At 41.0% G+C, this 26,362-nt stretch overlaps 1 protein-coding gene across 12 annotated transcripts in view; it reads right to left on the minus strand.

Moving 5' to 3' along the window:
* Positions 1-26,362, minus strand: part of LOC109145069 — a 301,323-nt gene that overhangs the window by 186,560 nt on the left and 88,401 nt on the right. Inside the window, exons 4-5 of one of the 12 annotated variants that reach the window (XR_005601588.1) lie at positions 21,974-22,155; positions 19,265-19,458 (exon numbers count right to left, since the gene is read on the minus strand). The exons of 10 other annotated variants lie outside the window; for them this stretch is intronic. The gene's annotated coding sequence lies outside the window, so the exon portion shown is untranslated. Of the gene's footprint in view, positions 1-19,264; positions 19,459-21,973; positions 22,156-26,362 lie in introns of those variants that run through there. One more of the 12 variants, XR_005601589.1, reaches the window with a different exon arrangement.

Consider the following 26,362-nt stretch of genomic DNA (forward strand, 5'->3'; position numbering starts at 1 on the left):
TGCATTCACTTTCCTTGAAATATATTTGTTAACAAGAACAAATAATCACCCAGTCAGCATTGACCCAAAAATGTGTTAAAGACACCATAACTGTCCTACTAAATAAATTGTCTGCTGAGCAACCCAAGCAGAGAAAATAAACATATGGTATTAGAAGTTTTATTTCGTTACTTTCTTAGACCTTGATTCTTCAGCACCTTCAGAAGTCAAATTGCACAGCATGCAAAAATCATTTGTAAATAGTGGTTATTATGGGTGTAAAAGGTGACAGCACTCCTGCTGGGAACTCTGTAGTCCCCAACTCAGAATAAAGAAAATATACTCAAAATAATGCTGCCACTTACTTACATGTCATGAATCTGGCTGAAAGAGGCACCTGTTTGGGAATTAAGATCTCTCCCATCCTTCTAAATCCCTCACCACTGTTCAAAAAAAGTTGCTACAAACAGTAGCTCTGCAGCACTGGCATGTGCAAGTCAAATGCCCGAAAAGGAGCTGGCAGGATCAAAATACAATGGAAATAAAATATCATGATCACAGACCTCACTGAATGGCCTCATTTGTGTGCATCAATGAAAGTCCCTGGAGTGAATAAAAGGCCTTCATTAAAGTCAGAGATGAAGTCATAAAGCACATGATTAGATACATTTCTGGTTTATTTCATTTATTAGTTGTGGTGGGGTTTTTTGGTTGGTTAGGTTTGGTTTTGTTTTTTTGGTGGTGGTGGTTTTTTGGTTTTTTGCTTGCTTTTTGAGGGGTGAGAAGGACTTTTTTTTGGAGCTCTTTTTAAGATATCCAGAACATATGATGAGATTACTATCTTTCAATCCCAGATATCTAAGCAGATTTCTTTTCCAGCTGTAAGCCAAGGAAACATACCAAGGAAGATGGAAATTCCTGAAGATTCTGAACTTGTTGGGTAGTAGTTAAATATTTAGATGTTGTTTTCCTCCTTCCTAGCCATGACTTCTTTTTTCCATCATTTCACTGGATTTAATTTTTTTCCTACAGAGTGATTTATGAAAAACAACAGCTAGCCAGCAGCAGAAGCAGCAACAGCATGAGCTCCAGGTGTTAGGAAAAACCCCTACATAATTAATTTTCTCTTTGATATATTATCACTTCCCCAAAAATATTATGCTTGCAGATCCAAAGATCTATCACATCCCAACGCAGTTTTAATCCATGTGTAACATTTTCCTTTGTCTTGGGTGAGACCGTATTTCCCAGGAAATACAGATAGCAGGATTCAAAAATGGATTGTTCTGTGGCAACTAATAATATATCAAGTGGTGCTTCAAGACTGACACAGTCTGGTGGTGTTGTTTTAAGGCAGAATCTAGTAAAACAGATGGCATTGGATTTCACACTCCTTTGTCAACTCAGTTCACCAATGAGCTGACACATTGATTTTTCCATTGTTTTTTACAACCTCCAAGAAGTTACAAAAATTCAAATCTAAATTCAACTTTAAGGGGTATTATAGGCCCCTTGGTAGTTTTGCCAGTTTTAACATGTTCATGTAACAGACCATATAATTCTGCAAGTTGATTCTCAGTGCCTATAGCAACACTTGAAGTTGGGATGGTTTTCTGTTGGTTAAACCTTCTCATGTAGAGACCTGAAATTCATAACTGGAATAAGTTTATTTTTCTTCACAGTGATATACACTTCTCCCAAATAAGTATTCTGGTATTACATATACACAATTTATCATCTGCAAAATGGCATCTCTTCCAGAAACATGGAAGCCTTTTAAATAAAATTATCAACTGCCAAAAGTTGACTGGGGCAGGGAATTTTCTTCTCACTCCAAGTAAGAATACAGAAAGCGATCAAGCAAGATGGGGTACCTGAGGATAACTTGGCACTGTAGTAAAGGATGAGCTGGAAAAAGCCATGCCAAGAGATCCCGGAAGCCTCAGAATGAAGACTTAAACAGTCTCAAAAGCAAAAAGAGATACATGGAAAGCTTTTGTAAAGTTGCAACATATGTAAATGCCAGGGGATGAAGACTAACAGAAGTCCAGTTTCCAAGATGTGTTGAGTCCATTTACATAAGCACTGAGGAGCTATATAATTATATCCTTATCACTGGAATAACTGTTTCAAAGAACAGGCAGAACATTCAGGATCTCCTGAAAAACTGAATTCAAACTGAAAGCCTATATTTTTTTTTTCTTCTCTAATCAAAAAATTCCCAAAATGTGGTACACAAGCTTCTTCAAATGTATGTGCAGAGCAAGAACCTCAGCTGACTTCTGCTCTCCAACAAAGAGCCAGGATCTGCTGTCTTGACATGCAGGTCTGGGAATTGCATACAACCAACCCTGGCCTGCACAGGAACAAGGTCTGTGTCCCCATCCTTGCAAAAAGCAGAACAAATATCACTGCCTCCACCACCCATAATCCACACCCCAAGTGTGCCTGGAAACTTCTGTTCCAACCTCAAAAAATCCATATATACCAGTCCAAGTGTGCCCTCCACATTTCCATGGTGATTTTTTTTTCCCCCATCTCTTCAGTAAAATGTTTTTTAAATCTATCAGCATGAAAAATATATGATATTGTTAGAGAAAAACAGCTTTCTTCCCCTGCTCTTTTTGAAGAGACAAAGTTAAAAGAGCATTTCTAGTTTGAAAAAAATGCGTGAGGCAATGAAGACTAACAGAAGTCCAGTTTCCAAGATGTGTTGTTGAGTGCATTTACATAAGCACTGAGGAGCTATATAATTATATCCTTATCACTGGAATAACTGTTTCAAAGAACAGGCAGAACATTCTGCTTTACAGATAAAAAGAGAGGGAGAGAGAGAGAGGAACACCTTCTTCCTTTAACATAGCTCCATTTTTGAAAGCTGGCAGATATTTCATTTGCAGCTTTCTCTTGAAGAATGATCAAGTTGGAGAGATGCTGCTGGCAGCAGGTCTGAAAGAATGAAGAACATCAACAAACAACATATCTTCTTTTTTTATCCTAGCGCTTTCAAATTGAAGGAATTAAGATTCCATTATTCCCCCTCTGAATCTAAACAAGGATACTTTGAAGCAAGAACCAACTAAGATAACTTGTTTAATATCCCAAGTGCTCTGCATGTAAGAGATTGCTTTCTGCATTCTCGAGGGGAAAAAACCTCTGAAGGACAGGAGCTGGCAGAATAAGGCAACAATATCCAATACAGTAAAAATGAAGTGTACACAATACATGTCCACACTGCACCTTCAAGACATCAGTGTAAAATACACTTCACAGCAACCAGAGAGTCTTTCCCTATGCTTTACCCACCCCCATGGAAGATCTGACCATCTCAACCCCCACAGAGGAAACCCTGTCATTGACACCATGAAGAGTGGGTGGCAGAGGCACAGAAGGCCTCTTGCAGAGGGACAAATTTAAAAAGCTTTGATTAAATTTTCCATGGTAACCCAAATCAGTGGCAATATTCCTTCCCTTTAAAAGAGGGTTATCGGGACTTCATGTCATTCTCTTCACCAGCTGAGAAATGTTTCAAAACTAAATGAAAACTGGCAAGTGCAGAAAACAATCACTGTTTTTCACCCCCCTGTAACACGTACAGTTGTTTAAGGACAGCACTATACCGTACTGCAATTTTTGACAGAATTTTTTTCCTTCTTTTTTACCACACAAAAAGTTTGGACACTGGGGAGAAAAAGTGGGTAGTTCTGGCCTGAAAATAAATAAAAACCTTGCCAGAAAGAAATTCACATAAAACCTACCTAGAATGATGTACAGGTTGCATGTGGCGTAATGTAGAGGCAGCCACATACTGAAAATCTGAATAGGCTGTTTTTCAACAAATAAAGTCTTTTAAAACACAGTAATAATATTGGGAGGAGAAAGATGGGACAACAGAGTTGGGCAGAGAGGTGGGAAATCAAATTATGCTTAAACACTGCAGTTCTAAGCATGATTTCATTCAAAGACAAACTGGGCTGCAATGTGTATTTTTAGCTCCTAAGTGGGTGCTCATATGCCATATGTAGCTTTTTACCACAAAGTGTTGTGTCCTAAATATAGGCTCGTGCTCCTGTTCACTGCATAATTGTGGAAATCCTTGCTCCAGTCTGAAGCCACAGGGGAAGCAGAAGCTCTTAGCAGCAATGACTCTGAGGTTAGAAATCCTCCCCCAAAGCCTAGCCAACTTTCTTCAAGACTTGTATTAAGTTAGAACTTAAAGGGTTTTAAGGATCCTTTATTCAGTGCCCAGATTCTCTTTAATCACAGCTCATTTGCTTCCCTTGCCAACACTTCCTAAATTCCCTCTCTCTCTCGTCTTTTCTCCTAAGATATCCCTGTGAAGGCTGTCTCCGGTGTTTTTCAGGGGAGGGGTGTGTAAAGGAGACATGGCAGCTGAAACCGTTCACAGAACCGTAACAGCACCATAATAGAAAGGACCTCTCTGAGGAAAGAAAACATAACCAGCTTTTAACACAAAGATTGGAAAAGAATAGATCACTAGGACTGGAATGAGGTGGAGGAGTCTGGCAAATTCAATCTTTCAGAAGAGGAATGGCTCTATTTGGAGCAGAGATACAGCCAGTGGCAACATCCTGCCTTTTTTTTTTTTCTTTTTTTTTTTTTTTTTTTTTTTTAAGTAGGCTTAAAATCACCCAGTACAGAGAGAAAACAAATAAAAGAACTGGCTTAAAGGTTAGACCACCAACATCAATAAAAGAAAATATGTCTACTTGTCTATAGTTTCCTTTCAGTTGCCTATATTTTTACACAAGAAGTATAAACAACCCTCACTTAACTGCAAAGCAATGTTCACCTCTGCATCTACCCAGGGCTGCTGCAGTGCTGCAGGAAAGCCTTGTGGCAGGCTATGAAGGGGCAGGGGGAGAGAGGAGGAGGAGGAGAAGGAAGACATGGCAGAGAGGAGCATGGAACCTCCAGATGTGAAACATTAATGACTATCACACCTCCCACCCCAGCCATCCGCAAGAGCCCGGCTTTGCAGCCAGCACGACCTTGAGGCCCTCTGTAGTGCCTCAAACTGCACCTGCGTGGGATTAAGTATCCTGATAGTGAGTGATAGCCCTGCCAGCTCAGGCTGAAACAGCTTTCAGCAGATCAAACAGCAGCAGGATGAGGAGGAGGAGGAAGAAAAAGCAGCAGAAGGAAGAGCAGAGCAGTGCCTTCCCAGCTGGAAAGAATAAGCAATAATATTGATTTAGGTTGCTAAACTTGTCCAAGGCACCACCTGCAAAAACCTGTGCATGAAATTCTTATACGTATGTTTGGAACACTGCTGGTTGCAGCTCACCCAAGAGCTACAGCCTGACAGATGTGTATCTGGACTGTAATTCGGAAATATCCCCCACGCAACTTGTAATTACGTTTTCACCTTCTTTGAATCAGCAGGTTTATGGTTACTGGCCATTTGAAATTCAGATGTGCATGGGCAGAAGAGATCTAGCACTAAGAAATTTTCTAAGGCATCAGTCAGGCTGCTTGGTTCAAATATTGCTAATAGCCCTAAAAAGAATCTGTAACATAGCAGCATTCAAAATATTCCTGAGCAGTCACATGAGCTGAGTTAGCCATGATTTTTTTAGTGCCTTGGAAATATAACTCCTGCAACTACACAAGGGGCTACAGCATCAGTTGAAGAGTCACTTCTGGTCAGTTGAGGGAGAGAGATTACAGAAAGGGAGATTTTATTAAAAATGGAAGAAAAGTATTGCAATAACCCTTTTCCAATATGTTTCTACTTACACAATCAAAGCCATTCTACCTGAAGGCTTTGTTTGAAAATAGCATTTCCAAACTTTCAGAAAAAACCAATGCTATTGCTAGATTAGAGCGAGAAGCATAGAATGTGAGAAAGTCCAATTAATGCTAAAATTCAAGAGGTTTTCTTTTTTTTTCTTTTTTTTTTTCTCTTTGCATCCTTTATTAAGAGCAGACTATCACTTCTTAGAATTTCTATTTCCACCCAAAAGTGATAGAAATATTGACTGATTTGACCTGCATGTCATGGCAGGTGGGCGTGCTTAATAAAAAACCTTGAAATGCATTCATAATCTTACAATTCAGCACTGGGTAGAAAAACAGTGTAGTACTCATACAGTGACCTAGCTTCAAGAAGAACAGGTGGATGGCAACCTGAACGTTTCCATAAAGCTACCTTTTATTCCACTCATCTGCATCTATTCATTCTCCCAAATACACACTTCTCTCCTCTAAGCTTGCAATCATAGCAGGTGAGGCATAAACACTAACTTAGATCACCTATTTTATTACCAATTAATTCAGAGGAAAGTCAACTGCTTACATACCAGTGTTAAGAGAAGAAAGCAGAGAGGGAGGCCGCAGGTGCACTTTTATGTTTGCTGAGACAAAATATTGACGGGCTTAAGAAAAGGCCTAGATGTCCTCCAAAACTCAGGAAGTGCAATAATGCCCTAGAAGTGTGCTGCTGTGAAATGGAATTTATACACACAAATAAGGAAAGCTGATCTGTTCATCTGCTGGGTGACATACTGATCACTTTTGAGTGACATTAGAGTGACATCAGTAGCAGCCAATCACAGTGCTCCATATGTATCTGGTGTTCTTTGCACTATTCCATATTTACGGATAAATACTACGAGGGTGTTAATCGTAAGCTGTGTTTTTCTTCCTCATCATGCTCTAAATAAAGCAGCTGTTTCCATCCAGCATCAAACCTGACCAAAAAATATAAAAGAAAATAAAAGAAATTTAAAAATGCAGTCTCTCATCTCAGTGTGTTCTCTGACAAATTCAGAAACAATACGTGGAAAGCGGGGGAGAGCAGCTGGAGTTATATGTCACCGCTTCCTGAAAACCTGTAGGCAGCCAAGAGCTTCAGCTCAGCTCTTCCTTGGCTAGGAGATGGCAACACATGAGAAAAAAGCAGGTAGGGTCAAACATTAGGTCAAGGCTTTTGTTGTCACTAAAAAAACAAATGCGATTGTTATTTCCATCTAAGGCATTTTAAACTATCTGAACAACTGAAGTACCGTTCCTCTTCCTCCAACATCACTGCGTCCTCTGACATGTTTTGAGGGGGAGAAGCTTTTGTAAGGCAGAAGTGCAGCCTGCTTCTCACTGACAGAGCACACAGTCTCAGGCAGGTGCAGCAAGAACAGTTTGGGCAGACCACGCAAGGCTACAGCTCCACACACACCAGCACCCAGGCTCCCACAGCTGGCCCTGGGGGCACAGCAAAGGCCAACAACCTGCACATTTGTAATTGCCAGAGTCTCTGTGCTCCCGAGCTGGGTGCTGCTGAAGGCTGGACCTTTGGCAGCTTGCTGCTTTGGCAAAGCCATCACATAGCAGGGGTGATGCAGGGGTTTTCCTTCGCTGACTGGAAATGGTGTTCCTTGCAAAAGAAAAATTTGTGAAGTCTCTCTTGGTGCCAAGCAACACCAAAACCAACTTGCCATTCTCCTTTCCCATAATCATGCCCATGAACTGACCACCTGGAGGCATGTGTGTGTGAAGGTGTGTGCCTAGGCACGCACACACACACTCTGGGCGTACGCAAGCCTAGCAATAGACTCCTTTTCCAATTTTCAAACCTTTACCACAAGAACAGGGTTTCTGAGGAAGCAGCTGTAGCTGGAAGCAAACATGAGGCTGAGTTCAGGACACTGGCTTTGAGGTGAACTGGCATCTCTCAGACTGGTGTCCCATTTTCACCAACAGATTTAGCAAATTTACAAAGGAAAAAAGAAATGGTCAAAGCTAACTTCAAATGTATCTCATACAGGTACTTTGAAACATACTGTTTCACCATTCATGCAAAATCCATATATAAGCATTCCGATTATGTTATGCACCACCTTATAATTAACATGGCTCAAAGAGCAGAGGGTGCCATATAAATATAAAGCTAATGAGCTGACTTAAAAGGCAGAACACACAACACAAAAACACCATTTTTATTGGCCAGTACTTTATTCCTGTGCCACTTAATCAAACCCAGCTCATTTTACTCGTACTATATTGCTCAGAGCAAAAGCCTAGTGAGCTGGCTCTGCCATTTAACTACATTTTGTTCAGCTATGCCTATTCCCTGGCTGTGATAATACATATATTCATTACATGTAAATAGCACCGCATTATAACCAAATACAACTGAACTGCATCATATTATGATTAAAATATATATTAGTGCCAAAGATATAATTGCCTTCTTTCCTCCAGGACATTCTCTCCTAGTCCAGGAGCCCACATTATAGCCCATCAAGATAGCTTTATTGCTGCAGGAAGGGAAATTCCAGTCTCCTACCAGGCTCTCTCTTTATATTCTTTGTGGGAACGATTCATGGATGAAGGTACAGGAACTCTACCTGTGTCCACAGCTCAGACAGCCACTCAGCACCATACACAGAGTATTACAGAATAAACTGGGATGCATTTAAAACAAAGCTCGAGGGCAGAAAAAAGAAAAATGCGTATCAGGCAGTAGGGCCTAGAGTTACAGCCTAAACCCCATGAGGGAGATTTTAGATAACACGGAAATTTGCCGCAAGAAGGGAATTAGTTTCTAACAGCACACGGAAGGAAATACAGTAAAAGCCTGCTTTCCAAGCCTGTGCTTCCAAAGGATATAAGTACTTTCTCAGAAGTTGACAGCTCATCTCCAGGAAGCTGCATAACCAACAAGGTCCACTCATACAGGGGGGCTAAACCTGAACAATCAAGATGATTTATAATATCAATTAGAGAAAGTTATCCAGAGATACTATTTTCACCACATTCACAGCACTTTTCTATTCTTGTTCTCCAAAATATCCAAAATTCTAAAACTTAACCATGGAAATATAAAAACTGGTTAAAAAATAACCATATATATAAAAACTGGTTAAAAAATAACTATCCAGCTTCTGTGTTTTCCTAAAAGGAAAAAAAAACAGTCAGTGATCAGAACTGTGTTTAGTATGCACTTACAGCTAAAAACAATTTAAAGACCAATGCCTTTTACCTCAATGTTTTATAATTCTCCATATTTTATACTACCTTATAAATGTTGGTACATAAAATCTCACAATGTTCTTCACATAGAATTTATCATTATGTCTGTTCAAAGTCTCATTATGTGAGTTCAAAGCTTTCTTATAAAGTCATCTGCAAATACCACTATCTGAAAAGTGAATAGCAAGAACATTGTTCTTATAACTCTTAGAGGGGAACAGAAAGGTAAGACCTTAAAACAAGGAAAATGACAAACATACTTACCATTCATTCCCTGCCTTACTGATCAGAGCAACTTCCACCAAAAGGCCACAGTCCTGCATTCATCCCCTCTAACTTGTGTCTCTTCCAGAACTGTTGAAACATTCACAAATGCATTTGTGAATTACGGAAGCAAATTAAGTAAATTTAGGCTAGAACATTTGGACTACTATTTTCTAATGATGAAATATACTGCAGTAGCTGAAGGGCAGGACTTCTGGCAAATACAGTCATTACAGCTTTTAGATAAAAACAATCCCCAATAAATAGGGCCTGGTTTCCCTGACTTTCAGGGGGAGGGGGACATTTTGTTTCTAGTGTTTCTGGGGGTTTTTTGATTTGGTGTTGGTTTTGGGTTGGTTTTTTTGGGGGGGGGTTAGTTTTAGGGTTGGTTTGTTTTGGTAATTCTTTGAGAGAGAGAGGGAGTACATGTGCTATAGATCTCATAACCTGCAGAAATCTGCAAAATATTAAAACAGTGATGTAGCTTATGCATTAAAACTTCTCTGTAAAACCCTCCAGTATTCACATTTCATACTATTTAGTCAAACAGAAAATCCGTAGTTAATGTAGATGGAGCAGGTTTTCACAGAAAGGCTTTTCATTCTTTGGATGACCAGAAAACTTTTGCAATACGCTAAATATAGACACTATAGACCAGTGACCTGGGCAGAATAATTAGAGGACTGAAACTTCAGGAAGGGTCCAAATTTAAGTAAGGAAATATGTAACAGCTGCACTTCAACTGCACAATAACAAACTTTTTCAATGACAAAGACCCTTTCTGTGCATTTTGCCATTTCCTGAACAAGCCTTCAGAAGAGACAGGAAGCCTGGCCATGCGGCTGCACAGTTGCTCTGACACTGGAAAGAATAAAGAATCGTGGTCATTATTATTTTAAGTTATACTACCACAGCAGAATCTCAGTTCTTTTATTTGTAATGATTTGAACCAGCTTCTATAAACTCTTATTGAAAACGCCTCTGATTTAAATCATGTGATAAAGTAAGATTCTGCTGGCAAACCTGCTTTCTCCTGCTCTCACATGCACACATCCCACAAAGAAACCAATGCAGCTCTTCCAACACTTGCTGTGTTGGAGGAGAAAGAACAGCAAGACCGCATGAGAGAAGTAGTTCTGGGTTATATCACAGACACCCACTCTAAAACAGAAAACAATATGAACAGTAGGAAAGCAATTTCCATTCTTACAAAAATATGTCTCAGTTCATTTCAAAAAGCACTAGTAAATCTCATCCTTTTACCCAATCATTTTCTAATATTAGCTAGGCCAATCTGAGGGTGTGTGTTACAGTATCAGTGTTCAGAGACAGGAAAAAAAAAAAGCAATTTATCCAGCTGTTTATTCATAACCGGTCCCCGAAGGACAGCTACTGAACAAGTGCTGGCAAGCCCCTCTGGAGGCGCGCCAGCCGCCAAAACCTCTCCACCATGCCAGAAGTTCAGCAGCACATGCATGCTCTGGCACTGTCTTGCCAAAAAGCAGTGACACACACCCCCTCCTCATGTGGCTCCTCGGCTGGCTCACTGCATGGCAGCCACATAAGGCACCCAAAAACCAGCAGTGTTGTGTGGGCAGACACTCCAGAGGAGGAGGGAAGCCTCTGACCATTCCCTCTGGGCTCAGACAGACAAGAGCAGATGCAATGAACCTCCCCATCCCTCCCCTGCTGCCTGGGTGAGTCACCAGCCATCCCACTCGCCCTGCCTTCAGCCTGGTGGAGCTGGAATAAGTGACTCGGTGGCTGGCCCTGCTGGGTTTGTGTGACTGGCATTCACACAGCTGGCTTCTCATAAAGCAAGCACTAGATTTTCATCCTATAAACCCCTTTCCACCAGAAAACAAAAGCCACCAAAAGGTCAAGAGACAAACTATTGACAAAATCACTTCTAACACAGTTCATTCTCATAAGCCAGTCATCTTCGGACTCAAAATACAAATTTCCTGTTGTATGTTAGTTACTAGAATTCAATGGTGTAAGAGGAAACACTGGAAATTCTGCTGGTCAGTTTTCCTCTCTGTAGCCATTGAAATCAACACTTTGTATACGTAATCAACTTTAAATGGGTTGGGTATCGAATATTTGACCCTCTAAACTTCCAAGATGGAGCATTATGTAGTACATCTTTAAAGGCAAATTACTATAATCAAAATACTTGCTTTTGTAACTAAACACTTTTTTTTCCTAAATCTTTTTCCTTCCCAACACTATTGCTGTTTGCATTTTTCACTTCACAAGTGGCATCAGAGTTGGCAAGATATGCAAGAAAAGCCCCACAGACAGAAGCTTACTCAAAAGCAGCTGCGTGTTTAACTCCCAAACACAGCAGCAGCATGAATCCTGCTATCTACTTTTAGGAGGAGGAAAGGGTTATCTTCCCATTAACGCTTCCTTGCAAGGACAACAAGAGAAGGTTCCAAATAATACCAAGTGTTCTGGCAGCAGGCTGTGAGGACAGATACTTGCCCATGGGCAACTCTATGCAAGAAATTTGCCCCACATCAGGTAGTTGCAGGGTGAGCTAAATTACCTCATTAAGAACAGGATCCTGCTTGTCTCAACTTCATGTGCCCAGAAATGAGGCATCTCCCCTGCAATGACAGATGAGCAAGGCAGCCTGTCTGGCGCAGGTCACCAGCTGAAAACACCTCTTCAGGGAGAGCAGAGATCCCCCCTGCCTGCAGGTCTGCCAGGGACACTCCATGCTCCTTCGTCCAGCTGAAGCAGGTTTGAATCATCCAGCCTCCTGCACCCAAGAGCCTGGTCTATTCAGCCTCCTTATTTTTATAACACTGTTCTTTCATTTTTCTTAAGGTATATGATGACGCACATTCAGTTGGCTTAATGTATAAAATTTTTATTTTGTAGCCATAGAGCTGTGAAATAAGTAACTACTGAAATGTATTCCCAGAGATATCATGACAGCATTATCAAGGAGGTGTTTTGTTTTCTTAATATTTTTATTAGTTAATTACATCTCCTATTCCAAAATACCTGAAGTCCACAATGAAGGCTGAAACATAAGTAAGTTAAGTATTTTTTTGATATCAATAGTGTTGCCTTTCTATCATTAGACTAATGGTTTTCATCGCATTCCTTTGGACCGAAAGTTACTTTCGAGGGGGAAGGTGGAGTTTGCTCCAGGCTTAGTCCTTGGATGCCAAGTTTCAGTCAGCAATGAATTTTAATGGTGAAGTTATAAACCCTTGAAAGCCAAAATTTATAATGGAAATGCTGACACAGTAACAGCTATAGCTAACAGCACAGGTGACACCCCTCTAATACATTGATTCTCTGCTGTTAAACTATTCCGAGGGGCTTAAGATTTTGTGCATTTAGAAGTCTGACAAAAAAGATTTCTGTAATTGTATTCACTCAAGTTTGAAGTCAAAGGCTCTACATATGCTCACCATTCCCACTTTGTCAAGAACCTGAAGTACCTGATCAGTAGGATGTGCCCCAGGTTTGGGTGTTGTTTTGGTTTGGTTTTTTTAGCAGGTTGACTATTTTGGAAAAGTACAGTGAAGAGGAGAACCTAACCAAGGCATATGAGCAGAGGACAGAAAGAAGAATGAATATACAACTTGAAGAATGTAAGAAGTAGCAGGTGTGGAGAAACAAGGAAAAGAAAAAGGGATTTTAAAACAGCTAGGAATTGTAATTGTGAGCAGGAAGTGCAAAAGAAAATCCATGTTAATGAAAGAAAAAAGTGCACAAGAGAACAAGAGCACTCCTGGGAGACAGCAGAGCAAGCAGACAGAACCACAGAAATGGAAAAGAGAAGAGGGGAAAAAAAGTATTTTTAATATAAACCTAACAAAATCAGCATAAGGAGCAAAGAATCAGACTCATAAAAGCCTACTTTGGTTTTGCTGGGCTGGTTTTGTTCGTTGGTTGGTTGGTTGGTGGGGTTTTTTCTGTATCCTCCTTCATACATTCAAATTGTACTCCATTTCTTTGGCAGAAGTCCAAAAATTCTGTCAATGCCAGGAAAGGGGTGACCAAAACATTTCACACTTTCAGCTGAAGTCAAACAGCTGTTTGTTTTGGGGTAAATCCTGACGTTAATAAAGGACTTCTTTGATCTGCCTATCTCAATTGCAACAAAATATTGCTTGTATTTCAGATTCTGCATTAATAAATGTCACTGCCACCCAAAACGACTATATAAGTGATGCTAGGGTGCTTTCAAAGCAAGATGGAGAGATTCACAAACAGTCAAAAAACTCTGCAGGAGTCATTTCTGAACATATGCTCACCAAGAATACAGCATATGAAACTGAAGCTCCAGATGCTTACAGGTAAGCATAGTATTTCATGCAGCACAGGAAGAGGGATTTTTTTTGTTTTGTTTTTAATAAACAGCATATGAACAAAAGAACTACACATACATAGGAATTAGGAAAGAAAAAAAAAACAAAACAGTATGACCTGAAGAAATCCAGACCAGGGACATGGCTGCAAAGGCCAGCACAAAGCAAGCTCCTTGTGCAGTATTATGAAGCTCTGAAAACTTCAAGAAGCCAGGAGTGTATCCTGAGGTTCCCCTGGATGCTCCACATCCACAGCTATTTTTATACATCACCCAGAATTATGGAAGCACTATACTTGAAGCAGAAGCCTCTTCTCTTTCCACAGGCTAAGATAATGAGGCATTATTTTAAGAAATGGAAAAAAGCCCCTTCCCTCCCCTCCTCCCTAGCCACTGCATTTTATTTAAGGACACGTTATATGCGGTTAATAGCTCTGACAATCCGCCAGGCCAAACAGCCATAAGCAGCAGTAATTCTTGAGCAGCTCTGAAGCTCAGTCTTAAATACCACTGGAGTCCCGTGTGCTGAGCTCTCCCTCCCAGTCAGGCTTATCCCGTGCTCTCACCACTATTACGCTCCTGCTTAAGAGCAAAGGGCTGCAGGGTAGAGGGTCAGGCAGTACATAAAGCCTGAATTAAGTTTTTAGTCAGTACACTGTGGAATGGCTATGCCATTTCCTCTTAAAAACCAAAACACTGGTGAATCTCAAGTGTACTGGGCATACTACATGACAGGAAAATGATCTTATTTAATCACTGGAAAAAAAAAATGGCATGCAGGTTTCTGCTGGTGTGCTACTGTAACATTTGGCACAATCTCACTGGAAGGATTGTGTCATGCTGACAGATTAATGAGCTCTAGAAGAAATGAACAGATAAATACAGAATAAGCAAGTGACCTGCACTGACAGAGTTACTGCAAGTAGAGGCTCCATGTCTCGCCTTTATTTGTCTGTGCTCAGCAGACTCAACAGATGAGAAAACATAAATGGAACAAAGCCAGGATATAACTTTACAGACAGAGACGATAATTTGATAAAAATTATGCTTTACCCCACCAATTGAACAGGTTTCATATACACTGAGAGAGAAAGAAATAACTGACCTAGTAAATTATATTAAGGGAAAGATAAATCCTCTCTTTCCCTTCTTTCCATTCCTTAAACAGTAACTTTTTAACTCAACGGTACTTTGTATCACTTCAGGTTCATGATTTAACCTATTGAATTAATGCAACATACATTATCTTTCTATAAGAAACTAAAAAAAGAATATTTTAAAGTTCTTCTGTAAGTTTAACCAGTAAATTGATTTCTAACACTTTGCCTATGCAAATAAAAAGCACTAAATTAAACAGAGTAAGTAGGAAATCCTGGTACCAATGGGATACCTTGTGTTTATTATCTATTCCTGAATTGTGTTATCTGACCAAAAATCACCTATTCTAAAGCCAAATAAGGAAATCTATAGTTCACAAAACTTTATAAAGTAATTAAAACCAGGAGAACAATCTGAACTGCTTCTGACTACACCAGAAAATTGGAACAAACAATCTAGCTCAAGACTATTGAGAAATAAGAAATAAAAGGAAAATGTTGAAGTATTTCAGAAAGAATGAGAAAGAAAATTTCAATTCCCATATCCAACTATTCAAAGACAACAAACCCCAAAAGCATAAATCTCAGTCAGCTTAAAAAATGTGAAAAGCATGGCTTACTTCTTATTTCAGTCAAACCTGTTTGCTCACCCCTAAATCAGTATTTTCTAAGATGCTTTGGAAAAAAAATTAAAATTGAATGAAAGAAAAAAAAATTGTAGTCCTGAAGTGCTGGCACTTCCACGATTTTCCAAACATGCTGTGCAGCTGTGATTTGTTTGTGTTCTCTTCTTTCGGGACAGCTAACAAGTTTCAGAATATTGTATTCCTGTGATGAACTGCTGGAGACAGTCACAGCCGAACGCAGGCAGTACCAGTTCAGGAGATGCCGCAGTTATTCCCTTGACACTGCCCATCCTTGCTCCCGGCAGCTGACCACCCAGCAGGAGGCTGGGTTAGCCTCAACAGAATGCTGCTCTGAACTTAAAAATACCAGTTTGGGTTTACTGTGCTGAGCTGGGAGCAACTGAGACGAAGGAGAAGTTTCACAGGAGGATTTTCCAGCTGAAAAGAGTCTCCCCAGGGGAAGTGAAGGGCAAAATACGTCAACATTTTACCATTTTGGTCACCTGAGTTTAGCTCTGCTCTGATCCTGAGCTGACATGAGGCACACAGCAAAGGCAGAGCTTACTGTAATGACAACAGCATGCAGAAGGTAACAGCAATTATGCCAACCACAATCTTAACTGATTATTTATCCAACAGGATGAATGCAGGATTGCAGAAGTTAGGGACTACTAACTTCACTACCAGTGAACACTGCTGCACACCGTCAGCATCTTCCTGCATTTTTAAGGACATTTGGATCCAGAAGTTCAGAATCAATAATTTAGGTTTAAATGATATGGTCTTTAAAACCAAAGAGTCCAACCATTAGCCAGGGACTGCCAAGTCCACCCCTAAACCACATCCGTAAGTGTCACATCTACACATCTTTTAAAGATCTCCATGAAGGTATTTCTGGTAAGCAAGTTTTGTGAGGAAGAAGCTCCTTCACATCCTGCAATCCTCAGTTTTTTACCTCCTCTAGCAACAGAGGTACCTGACACTGCAGATCGACCCTGTTACCTTTGCATTTGGTGGTATTGAACACAAAGGAGATGAGGTAAGTTCAAAGACTGAACCCAAGCAAGAGCAATGGACAATAAAGCAGTGTTGGCTTACATAAAACAGCCTTCCACTTCTGCAGAGCTGCAGACAGGCATCTCTAAAATAATGTACTAAGGCAAAATAACAATATACCACCACAGCCACAAGAGCCCTAAAATAGGAGCCTCAGCAGTTATTGTAACTAGACATTGGTTATTTCTTGGATTATGCAGTCAGAAGATTTCTATTTCAGATTTCTTTCTGTTTATAGTCTATGCTATAAGAGATCATCAACATCAACAAGCTATTCTCTGTTTAGGTAGCAGCAGCAACTTCTTTCTCTAACAGAATATACTGAAAATAGAGAAATTAAAAATTCAGGCAAGATTGTCTCAACAGTTCTTGGGTGCTCAGCAACTATTCTAACACACTCTTCCATAATAGCATTCCTATGATAAGAGATTGTGATTCTTAAATAAACACACAGAACATTCAATGTAAGTATAAGACAGCCGATAATCCCTGTGAAGTTGCTTTTACTCAAAAAGTCTTGGAGGTGGTGGTGTGCCACATGTAGAGTAGTTTATAATGCAACAATAGGTAAAGCAAGGTAAAGACACAACTTCGCAATGAAACCTTTGAGCCTGAGGATCTTTGAGTCGCATTTAATAGTAAATACTTCAATATCGCAACAGATTATCCCGTATTTTTCATCATACTTTCACAGCAATGGCAGGTCACCCTTTCAAGGCTTATGGGGAAGGAGGGAGAAGAAAGAGTAGTGCTCCTGACATTTTGTTTAATTTTGTGATGGCATTTTAAGTTCTAAGGCTATTAAATGGCAAGGTTGCAGGAAATTCATAGTGTATGCTATTACAGAAAAAAAGTTTAGCAGATCACCCAGTGACATGATGTATTTGGCAACTGAAAATTCAGGATCCTTCAGCCTAAAAAATGGGAAGGAGTCACCCCCCCTTCCCATATAATCAGGGGTATTCCCTGCATACCAGACAGCCAAGGCTTGGGGCATTTGCAAACAGCACTTTAAAGTTTATTGGCAGAAGTCAAAACATCTAGCTAGCAGATTATTTCTTTCTGTGCCTCCTATTACTTTAAAACTCCTGGTCTCTTCCTTTTTTCTGGGGACACTGACTGCAGAATGTTTATCTGGGAGGAGTGTGTGTTTGTTTTGTTGGGAGGTTTTTTAATGGTATTTGATGATTCCATTTAGTCCTCTCTGGGCAACAATTTTTTTCTAGCTACTTTCAAATATAACATGGGTTTTGTTAGCTTTTGGAGAGAACTGGCTTTTAAATTATTGTGTAGGTATATTCTCTTCTCCAATCTGTGCCTTGTTGAGGGTCCTGCCTAAGGTTGTAATAGTATTACAGTGGCTTTGAGTTTCCAGGGGCTGCACTAAAGCAGTCTGTTAAGAATGTAGGCATTAGAGTAAGAAAAGGCAGGTGGGTTTTGCTATTAGACCTAGGAACTAGTTTATAGTCAAAGATGTGTTTGAGAGCCAGAGAGTTATTACAATGCTTTCTACTGTCACTGTTTATCTTTAACAAACAGCATCTCCCCAGGTAGCACAGACTTCCAGATTTCTGTATCTCCATCATCTAAGTGAACTCAAAGTTCCCAAGAAACAATATAAAAATGGAAGCACGCATCCAGCATTTCCTTGGTCCACAATTAAAGAAACTATGGTGTCGCGGGTTCGGTTTGTAACCGGGCAGAAACACCAATTTAGTGTAGTGGTTTGGTCCAAAATACTCATTACTGTTTATCTGCTGTGAGATAAGAATTAGGAGAAATGCAAAGCAGGCACCAAACTTGAAAGAATATAAAGAAGTTTATTAACAGACCTAAAAGAAGAAGGAAAAAAAAATTATACCACCTTCAGAACTCTCCTCCTCCCCCCACCTTCCTCCCTTCTCCCACTGACAATGTTCAAAGACAACCCTTAAGATGTTCAGTCTGTTTACCACTTCCATAATAACCTTGTTCAGTCCATTTAGAAAGAGAAGTCTCTTCTTGCTCATGCTATGAAAACATTATCACAACGAGACAGCCGCCCACTTCCAAATATTGTTCAGTCCATTTAGGAAGAGGAGTCTCTCTGCCTGCGTGTGAGTCCTTTCCCCCGACTTGCAGCTTTTCCCGCAACTGCTTTCGAGGGTCCACTCTTGAAGTTTTTTGGGGTACAATTTTAAGGTTGAGCCGTTCAGAAACAAAAACAGAGGCCCTTCTCCTTCCCTGGGAGCAAAGGGTCTTCATCATCTTCATCGTTAGGACTATCTCTGGGAGCATCTCTAGGGACTGAGGTTTTCTCCTTTCCCATTTGGAGCAAAAAGTCCTCATCTGGTTCATCTCTCCCTGTCCAAGTTCTCATGAAATTACAGCTGCGTCAGCATCTGCCTATCTCAGCGCAGGTGCTTTGCTCACGAGTTGAACACTCCACCCCCCATATCTTCATGAAATTACAACAGGATACTCTGATATATCATAGCTTCCCAACAGAATTTCAGCTTTAAGCATCTCCTCTCTCTCTTCCCTCAGGTTTTCAGCTCTTCACAGCAATAAAAGGGTTACTCTCACCTCGGCCTTGCAGCTTTGCAGCTGGAATGTTGAATTTTTCTTATCATAGTGGAGAGGAGGGAGAGCCGAGCCGCTCCAGCTGCCCACGGCAAGGCAGTGGGGGGGGTTCCACGGCTGGAACAGGTCCATGGCTCCAGGATGGCCGTGGCCCGGCCCGGCCTGGCCCAAGCAGGACCTGGCCGGGCCCACTGGGCCCTGCTCGGGCCCTGCAGCCACCTGTCCCAGCGCCAGAAATGAGAGAGAGCTTGGAGGGGTAGTTTGCCTATTCTTAAGTGTGGATCACAGAGGTGATCACAACTTTAAGTGGCTTAGAGAATTGTCCATATTCAAACTGGCCAGCTGATAGGTTCTATCAGTTCCCAGAGGAAACTGTAAGCACCCTTTAGCAAGGACGTCCCTTCCGGGACTATGCTTGCTAACCTATGACATATGGAAAGTCAATCATTGGTCCCCATTTTGACCAAGTTTCTCCAGAAAACAAGGGACAGAACCACCAGCAAACCCAATGAATCTTCTCTATTTTGCAGAGCAGAGTGTCTTCTTCTCACTGTGAACCATAAGAGAGAAGTTTGCTGTCACTTACATGCAAGCAAAGACGAGTAAAAAAAGTTTTGGCAACTGTGGAAGACAGTATCTAGTGGTAACGTGACTACATTTTGACTGATGGTTTTAAAGACACGGCAGAGCAATGACTGCCTGCTATCACGGTGATCCTACCTGTGGCTACTAATATCCTGAGAAGGTGGAAGTCAAAAAAATCCATCCTTGTCACTTAGTTCCTACTCTAACAGGTACATCATGGGATAAAAATGCGTCGAAGGACAGCACTGCCACATACTCGGGACTTTATCAGAAGTCTCCTGGTATTTTGGGGGATTTTCTTACATATGTAAACACCTAGCATGGCAATCATATGAAGTAATTAAAGGAGAAACTCAGCTTTCTTGAGCTTGTTATTTGTGGAGAAGAATTCTTAAAATAAAGATTTTCAGTATCACATCACTGATTGAGCAAAGTTTTGCAGAAGGCATTTAAAATGTAATACTTTTAACATGCCCGCACATAAAATGGACCCCTCCTCAGAGAGAGCATCCTGAAACCAATGGTGCAGCCACTCCTCTGACAAAACTCAATACCCTGCTAAAACCATATAGCCTCAGATCCTGCTCACAGCAAGATAAGTTGTTTGTGAAGAGCTGAGTCTCCTTGTGTGCAGGAGAAAATAGAATCTTCATTAGAAGAGAGGTTAGAGTTTGTTACTACTCATCTCCATGCTATATCCCTACATTAAGTTATATTAAAACATGATGGGCACTGCCTATGATATCGTTCCCTAACCTTGTATATTGTTACTGCCATCTGTTTCTGGGTTTGAGAGGGATTTTTTTCTTATTATATTTGCCAGTTTTCAATTTCGGTGTGACAACTTCCATGAACTCTTCAATTAAACCGATATTTTAAGTAAGAGTTCACAAAAAATATTATGTTACTCCCCCAAAATCAAGTTACAGCTCATGAACTTCCATCTCCTCCTCCTATCAATGTGATAATTTTGACCAAATAAGGTTTTCCAGTTTTTCTGGCCCAACTTCCACATTTATGTAACTAAACTATTTAAGACCCATGATTCTGTTACCCACATAAACAGTTTCTCATTCATGTTTCTCTTATTCACATATGCACAGAATCACAGAATATGCAGAGTTGGAAGGGACCCACAAGGATCATCGAGTCCAACTCCTGGCCCTGCACAGCACCACCCCAAGAGTCGCACCTGGTGCCTGAGAGTGTTGCCCAAAATGCTTCTTGAACTCTGTCAGGCTGGAGCTGTGACCACTTCCCTGGGGAGCCTGTTCCAGTGCCCAACCACCCTCTGGGTGAAGTTCAACAAGTGAAAGTGATGGGTTCTGGTGAGATGCTGAAAAGCAGTGCCACAGAGAGTGCCCTGGGAGCAGGCTGAATCTGAGTCAGCAGTGCCCTGGCAGCCAGGAGGGCCAAGTGTGTCCTGGGGGGCATCAGGCACAGCATCGCCAGCCAGCCAAGGAACAGGATGATCCCATTCTGCTCTGCACTGGGGCAGGCTCACCTCGAGTGCTGGGGGCAGTTTTGGGTGCCACAATGTAAGAAAGATGCTAAACTATTAGAGAGTGTCCTAAGGAGGGCCATGAAGATGGTGAAGGGCCTTGAGGCGAATCTGTGTGAGGAGCGGCTGAGGTCACTTGGTCTGTTCAGCCTGGAGGAGACTGAGGGGAGACCTCATTGCAGTCTACAACTTGCTCATGAGGGGAAGAGGAGGGGCAGATACTGATCTCTTCTCTGTGGTGACCAGTGACAGGACCTGAGGGAATGGCCTGAAGTTGTGTCAGGGGAGGGTTAGGTTGGATATTAGAAAAGAGCTGGTGTATGTGTTTACATGGAGACTAAAAACTGAGGCTCACCAAGTTTGATGTTTGGTTGCCTTTTCTCTGCTTGTTTGAGAGGGAGGACAACAGATGACCTTTTTTTCCTGCTTCTCTTGCTCAACTCACTATTTGTTTCACAATTCATTCAATATAATGGCCAGTTGTGTTTAAAATTCATTCAGATAATCTTCCCAAATCCTTTGGATCTAGATGGTTTGAACCTGCTAGTTTACATGGCAGCTCTAATTTTTTAAATGGCACTCTTAAAATCCTTTCCATGAGCAGCCAGGTTTGCTTGACTGCCAGTCTCTCCCTTGCCTGGTACCTGCACTCTCTTATCAGAAGCATTTTGAACTCACTCTTTACTGGCACATGACACCCACAGCCATTGAACAGTACAGAATATGTGAACTAACTATTCACACACACACAAGGTCCCTTTCTCATTTGGAATAGGATAATTAGTGAAAAAACTTTGATTATCTCAAGCACGTAACTTTTCTCATTTATAAGCAACAAGCTCTGGAATAGTTTGAGAAGTACTACTCTCCATGCCCACTGTGTGCACTTCAGAAAAAATACCATGCACATGATATTATATTTTAAGTCTGATTTACATATCTGCAGTACGAATGGCTTATTGTATAATAATGCACTTACGTTAAAACCAAAAGAGGGTTGGGTTTTGCTGTTAAATGATCCCCCAGCAGCAGCTGCACATACACAGAGAACATGTGGTTCTGGACAGCAGGCCCTGTGACAGACTAACCAAACATCTCGAAAGGGAAGTTTTCAGTTATCACAGTCCAAGTACATCATCTCTACTGGAAGGATATTGCAATCTGCAGATTAACCATGAATTAAATTTATATTAAAAAATAATATCCTGCATTTTACATGCTAAATTAAAACAGATGTAATTAAAGCCTTTGAAAGTAATTTTGGCTGGTGCTTCATTTCTATCTACAGCTAAAGCAGACACTTTCTCAGGCATTTGTGCCAAATTTGACTAATTTTTCTGCTCTGTGTTTTAATTACTGTGTATGCTTTCCTGTCTCAGTTAGAAATATCCATTATACACTTGAACAGCCAATGCTATGAGAACGTGTGTGCTTTTTTTTAAGCCTAGTGGCATTTCAAATCATTATGTGATAATGGCAAACCTCACAGATGCTTCTGCTGTACACTGCTATAGACTGTCTGCACACAGACACACCCCACCATGCCCCACAGCTGACCTTGACTGCAGCAACACAGCACACCCAGAGCAACCTTACAGATGTAAGAGAAGCTGCTCAGCATCGTGCTCCATGTTAGGCTGAAACACCACTGCTAACTTCTCCTGCTATGGCACCTATGTTAAAGCCAACTTCAATAAAACATTTTCTTCTCAAAGAAGACTGACTTGTTTGAAGTTAAGATTCCTTGCATCCCCATTCCTCCTGTGCAAACACACAAAAGGCATTCCAGCCAAGAACCCAGTTCTTACAGCATAGCCCTGTACCAGTACCCGCAGGGAATCCCAGCCTCCTAATGTACAAGTTGAATTTCAGGGTCTTAATAAAAGCTATTCCTTAAGTTCAAGAATCTGTCAGACAGCAAGTTTTGGAGATCACCCCTTTTAGTGCAAGTTTAAGGTTTCCACTCCACTTGTAAAGTTAAACAGGAGGAATTTCAAGTGCGAAAAACCTGTAAGCTGCTGCAATTCGGTCCCTGTTTTGCTTGGCTTAACTGCTGAGTTACCTCCCCAGGCAGCCAGCTACAAGCTGTTAGCAGAATTGGAGTTTTAGATAATTGCATTTGGTGACATCTTCCTGCAAAAACAGCCTTGTTCTCCTCCTTGGCTTTGTAGACCAAACCACATGATGAAGTCACTTCTAAATGTGTGTATCACATAGTATAGGTATGTGTGTACTTACACGTTGTCTGTGGTTAACACTGACAGATTAGTGAGCAAGTTCCCCCTGAATTAAACTAACGATGTCTATAGCAAATGCTTCAAAGAGTCTACATTTTAAGAAAATGGGAACAGCTGCAAGCAGGAGAAGGCAATCACAGCTGTCTTAAAGTGAATTATGCAGAAGGATTTGCAGATTAAAAAAAATCAAGTGGATTTAAAATAGCAATATCTGAAAGTTTGAGATACTTTAAGTAAGAATTAAATGTATACTTTTTAGATAGTTACAGGTCAGAGTCTCCACTCAGTTGTATAAGCAAAAATTTTAACTCATCACAGAGACATCAACAGAACTGGTTTTTTACACCTCTGTGGATCTGAAAAAGTAGAACTTGGCCAAAAATTTTTTTCTAAGAGGAAATATGCCTTTGCGTGTTGACTGGTAAAAATAAGACAAGCTATATATGTGAAATGTTCATGTCCATTCTAACAACATTTACATAATAAATATTCTCTTCATTTCCGTAAAATTCAAAACAATTATATGTGATAATGTAAATTATTTCCCTAATGTGGAGAATATGCAAAGGACCTAATGCAATCTAGTTTTTGTCCTACAAAAGTGTTCAAATTCAGGTTGTACAGGGTTTTGTGCAACCTGATCCAGTGAAAGACGATGCTGCCATGGCAGGGAAGCTGGACTAAATGATATCTTTACATGTCTCTTCCAGCCCAAACCATTCTGTGATTCCATGAACAGAAGAATGCATCATTGTACTCAGAGCAGATATTACAGTGCTCCTTATGAACAGCGTCACTACAAAAAAGACATTTTTTGCCATGTTAGGGGGATTTTTCAGTAAGGATGTCTAATCACAGAAAAAAGAGAGTTAACCAAAACATGAAAGCTACTCAAAGCAAGTCTGAAATTACCAGACATTTTCCTAATAAACAAGTCACACACATGTTTGACCCACACTAAGATTTATCATGAAAATCTCTACAGTCCTGCTGTGGAGATTCAGGCACACCCAGATCTACATCCTGGCTTGGAGCATAAAACCAAGGGACTACCCAGCCCTGTGCCAGGTCTGCACTGTAGGAAGGACTCATGCTCCCAAGTCCTGGAACTAGTTGTAGATACAGAACCTGGAGTATGGCCTTTTTCTTTATGGTGGCAGTGTTTATCTGCAGTGAAATTCAGTGTTTACCATTACAAAGCAGTGGAGCTGGGCAGTAGTCCCCTTTGAACAAACAAAAGCTTGCATGCTATAGTTTTGTACACCTTTTCTGAAGCTTCACAAAATTCTGGACTGCCAAAGCATCAAAACCTCATTTTTGCTTATTTTCAGACTCCTCCTCAGGAAGTACAGCATGCAAATCAAAAACTCCCTGCTTTGCCTGCCATTTCCAGATTTTTAATAGATCTTGGGGTAGTAAGTACTCAACTTTTCCTCATGATAAAGGCTTTATTTTGAAACATACAATGCTCAAAACTTGCAACATAGTCCCCAAAGAAAATAAGATGAAAGTTTTAAACTAGTATGCATTTGGAAAACTCTGAGTAGTCAGCACTTTCCATCTCTTATGCATATTCCTATTTTTATTGTATTCATTCTGTAGAAGAAACACCTACCTTCACTGCATTTCTTTCCACCAGCTTATCAGTGCACGCCCTTGACCAAAGTACAAAAAACCAGCATTTACCAACACTCTGCAGGTGAAAAACTATTCCTCTCTATAAATCATACATCTTGGGAACTCAGCATTTCCTTCATGCTGAAAACCTATTCAAGCCTTCCCACATCTGTGGGCTAAGAGGTTTGCTCCAGCCAGGGGGGAGGCAGACAATTGCTGATATTTCAAGAAACTTAATCTCTTAATGTTTGGGATCAGACGAAGGGTATGGCCATAAAAGAGACAGCTTGAAACAGGCCTAATCTCCAGCATATCTGAACCTACAGATGGCAGAGACTCTGAGCTGCCACCAACATAGATTCGACTGACTGGAGTCTGCCTGCCCAGGGGTGGTCCAAGCAGAGCAATTCAATCGCACACAGAAATCTCTCACACCGACATTTCTGTCCTGGGCAAGTAAAGAAAGGATTGGTGCTGGTGTGAATCGAGCACGCACCACTTTCATCAGATGGCAGCAGCGCTAGACTGCTGACCAGACAATGTTCCTGCTCAGTCCTGCCCTGACCATACCTAAATTCCTAGTTCTCGGTTTCCAGACTACCAGTTTCCTTACGTCTGCCACCTCACTGGTGACTCTGTGCCTGAAGATTTCCTGACCAGACAACCCCGTGCTGCCTTTCCCAGACATTTTCTCCAGCAAATGCAGCACTGATCAGTGCTGGGATACACAGCAGAGGCTCAGCTATTCCATTCAGCCCGCTCCATACCATGATACATAAGGCTACATACCCTTGTCTCTCCTCCAACAGAGCAATAAGCACTATATGCTTTCATGCCCTGTAAAATATGAGCATTTCCACCTCAGCTTAACTTCTCCCTATTAGGGGGTCTACATCCTAGTGGTGACTCCCAAAATATTATTAAAAAAAACAACTTTGTATAGTAAACATTCTAAAACAAGTTTAAACTTTCAAGCTGAATTTTCAGTTGACTACAATCTAAACCTATGAGTCACCACATGCACCCAAAGACCAAAACCAGTGATATACAATGTGCAACACAGCCCTCCTGCAGTGGTCCCTGAAATAAGAAAAGAGACCGCCCTGACTGTATGCAGAGCAGCAATGTAACCAGAATTAATAATTTCCAAGAGGGATGATCTGAGGAGCTCAGAGTCCAAGAGAGGGCCATCCTCCCTGGAACACAGCACATCTGCAAAGCAGGATGTTTTCCAAGCTAAGAGCTGATGTGTTTTTCTGGTGAGGAAGCCGGAGGCGTAAGGAATATGGTTACTTTTGAGGGTCCTGGGAAGGTGGGGGAGGGAGGTCAGGCACATGGGGCACATTCACACAATTATCCAGGCACCAAAAAAAAAAAAAACAAACCAACAAAAAAGCTATTCTGATCCCTCCTTCAGCAGAACAGCAGCAGTGCTCAGCAAGTCATGAATTTACTGCGTGGGAGTTGCTTCAGCTCTCTCAGGGAGCTTTTTCTGCCTATACTGCATATACTGA

This window comes from Corvus cornix, chromosome 2 (genome assembly GCF_000738735.6).
Source record: "Corvus cornix cornix isolate S_Up_H32 chromosome 2, ASM73873v5, whole genome shotgun sequence".
Taxonomy (NCBI): Eukaryota; Metazoa; Chordata; class Aves; order Passeriformes; family Corvidae; genus Corvus; species Corvus cornix.